Here is a 3825-nt window from a genome sequence, read left to right as displayed (position 1 = left end):
ACTTTTGCAACTCTTTATGGCCACGAAGAACTTTTTCCACTTCCAACGATCTTTTTCGTTCTTCATTGTGTTTTTTCAATTCCTCTAGGCGCTCGTACAATCGGCTACGTTGAGCCAGATTGGAATCTTGATATATCATATGAACTTCGTAGTTTTAGCAATGGGTCCCACTGGGCGTGCCAAAATGTTGACCCTAATAATTACAAGACCTACGTGGCGCGCAGGCCGAGCAACTAGTAAGCTAACTACGTCCTTCGGTTGAATGCGGGGCGTGCCAACTCGTCGGCCGAGCTCGGCCGAGGAGTACAATTTGTTGATATCGCTTGGAGCGCGTCGTTGACTTCTGTATCTTGCGATTGCGACCGAGGAAGGAACGCTCTCGGTCTCTGAGTTCTACAGCCTGAAGACAAGGCTGCCAATTCTGCGGAGTTCAATAATCGTCGGAGCCCGATTCGGTCACTGTGATTATATTCGTGAGAGTATAAGCACGTCGAATCGAGACCAAGGTGTATGGGCACAGGTACTCGAACGTGATATATGTCTTGATGGTAAACGTAGTTCGGCCGTCGGAATGCCGAACCCTGAAACTCACCTGTGAGTATCCAATCATAAAACCACTCGGCAACCAGTACGCCGAGCAATGTAATTCGTAACACCTAACTATGCCGAGAAAGCTTAGTAAGGTGACCTCTGCCAACAAAGGTTCGAAAACCTTCCTCGACCGAGACTTGGATAGATAATCGGCCGGCCTCGACGCAGTGCTGTTTATCCAAACTGAAGATGCCTCTTGGTCGGCTGATCCTGCGGCAGCAGTGCTGTTTATCCAAACTGAAGGTGCTCGCCGGTTGCTTCCACAGTGCTGTTTATCCAAACTGAAGGTGTGTCGGCAGGAAAAAGAAAAGGAAAAATCTCAAGGTGATTGAGAGGTTTTGCGCAGGGCAATTGTATGCTGAGTTGAATTGGAGGTCCTTTTGAATGGTGTTCGCGGCCTTGTATTTATAGAAGCAGATGTGTGGTGCGGCTTCACTTGTGTAGAATTTGATTTTAATTCAAACTCAACAGCTAGAGTCTAGGTCAAAGACTTCTCAAGGTAAGCAACAACCTATCTTTTAGATATCATTTATCTTTAAACAATCCGCTGGATATAGCCAATATTAGGCTTAGATAATCCAATATATATTAAGAGATAATATTATGATTAAAACCACAATATTATTCCTTAATAATAATTGAAAATTATCTCAACCACTTTATCATCCAACGGTCTAGAACTTTACTCATCTAACGGCCTTGATTGTATGGGCCGATAGCGTAAATTTAGGTCCAAACATTGCCCCCCAGTTTCCTTGAGCTTCGGCCCATAAGCCGAATGGTTAAGGAAATTAAGTCTTTCCAGCCAGTCAGGAGTACCTCGACCACCTACTTATCAGGCCGAGAGAAACCTGTTGCTGTGTTGAGCCGAGAGAACATGATCCTGGCTTCTTTTGACCAAAGAACAACTCATGGTTGAAGAGAAGTGATAAGCAATCATGAACCAAGGTCGAGAAGAATTAGGGGGTAGGAAAAATAATTTGGGGTCAATAGTTCGGCCGAACTTTCTTTTATTCGGCCGAAGAATTGTATTCGACCAAATAGTTTTGTAAAGTGGGCCGAGGCCGAGGCCAAGAAGAATTGGGTGAACCTATATATATATATATATATATCCCATTGTATTCGGCCGAACTTTCTTTTATTCGGCCAAAGAATTGTATTCGGCCATATTTTCTTTTATTCGGCCATATCGTTTTGTAAAGTGGGCCGAGGCCGAGGCCAAGAAGAATTGGGTGTAGAACCTTTATTTTCTTCGCATCGGCCGAGGAGCCGAATGGTCCAGGAATTTATTTGTCAACAGGTATCAAAAATTTCCCCAGCTTCGGCCATATAGTTTTGAAACTTGTAATTCCGCCAAATGACCATGAAAAACATATAGCTGAGAACTTGTTGAGAAACCACCACCGAACAAAATGTATTCGGCAAACTAATGTTTAAAATTCCATTCCTTTCTCCAGTTTCTTCGCCTTCAAAAGTTCCATAGACTTGGTTACATCACTTGGAAAGTATATTGGTACGAGACCGAGAAGAACTGGGGTCGAGGATAAAGTGGGGCCGAGACCAAGTAGAACTAGGGTCGAAGACGATGAAAGCCATTCCTGGAGCTCGGCCTGCCTATATATACATATTTATATATAAAAGTGGCATATATAAATATATATATATATACACACACGGCATCCTGATGTAAGCTAACTTTAAAACCAAGGTTAGGCTTGAAATTTCAAACAAATTGCACACTGCACTAAGCATCAGGCCATCACCGCTTAAATTTCACTGTGAGTATCCAATCATAAAACCACTCGGCAACCAGTACGCCGAGCAATGTAATTCGTAACACCTAACTATGCCGAGAAAGCTTAGTAAGGTGACCTCTGCCAACAAAGGTTCGAAAACCTTCCTCGACCGAGACTTGGATAGATAATCGGCCGGCCTCGACGCAGTGCTGTTTATCCAAACTGAAGATGCCTCTTGGTCGGCTGATCCTGCGGCAGCAGTGCTGTTTATCCAAACTGAAGGTGCTCGCCGGTTGCTTCCACAGTGCTGTTTATCCAAACTGAAGGTGTGTCGGCAGGAAAAAGAAAAGGAAAAATCTCAAGGTGATTGAGAGGTTTTGCGCAGGGCAATTGTATGCTGAGTTGAATTGGAGGTCCTTTTGAATGGTGTTCGCGGCCTTGTATTTATAGAAGCAGATGTGTGGTGCGGCTTCACTTGTGTAGAATTTGATTTTAATTCAAACTCAACAGCTAGAGTCTAGGTCAAAGACTTCTCAAGGTAAGCAACAACCTATCTTTTAGATATCATTTATCTTTAAACAATCCGCTGGATATAGCCAATATTAGGCTTAGATAATCCAATATATATTAAGAGATAATATTATGATTAAAACCACAATATTATTCCTTAATAATAATTGAAAATTATCTCAACCACTTTATCATCCAACGGTCTAGAACTTTACTCATCTAACGGCCTTGATTGTATGGGCCGATAGCGTAAATTTAGGTCCAAACAGATATATATAAATGACTTCATGATCTCTTATTCGAATGAACATTTCTAGAGATGACCTTTAAATGATGAACAAGGAAACAAAGGATTTTGATTATCAAACTTATACGATAATACGTTTACGGCAAGACATAGATAAAGTGGTGCAGCCCATAATATTGATGCAAGTATCACCCCTAAATTAAGAACAAAACTTAGCTACTCGAAGATGAGTAGGAATTCCTACTCAAAACTCTTAGTATTTTAATCACAGAGCTTTGTGCTTATGATCATAACCGCTCATACTGTGAATCACACTGTAAAAATTATCTCTGCAAAAAATAAATTAAAAACTAAGGTTGTTTAGTCAATCTATTGTAGTAAATATATAGACGGTTTGTAATACTTTTACTGATACCGTTCATTTGTTTTTAAACAGTTTGATGATTAAACGACCTTAGTTTTAATTGATTTTTTGCAGATGCGAACTTTATAGGGTGATTTATAATATGAACGGTTCTGATTATAAACACGAACTTCTATAAGTTGACAACGAACAATTTAGAGAAATTTTGAGTAAGAGTTCCTATTCATCTTTAAATAGCCAAATATTATTCCTAAATTAATGCCTATTTTTGGAAGGGCTTCCGGGAAATCCTCAAATGAGAAGAGTAGGTGGACTTCTGGCGATAGCCTTCTTTTGTTACTGAAGATGGCATCTGACATTGCGTACGAGTTTTGCTC

Source organism: Pyrus communis, chromosome 2, assembly GCF_963583255.1.
Source record: "Pyrus communis chromosome 2, drPyrComm1.1, whole genome shotgun sequence".
NCBI lineage: Eukaryota > Viridiplantae > Streptophyta > Magnoliopsida > Rosales > Rosaceae > Pyrus > Pyrus communis.
Note: the sequence above shows the minus strand (reverse complement) of the source record.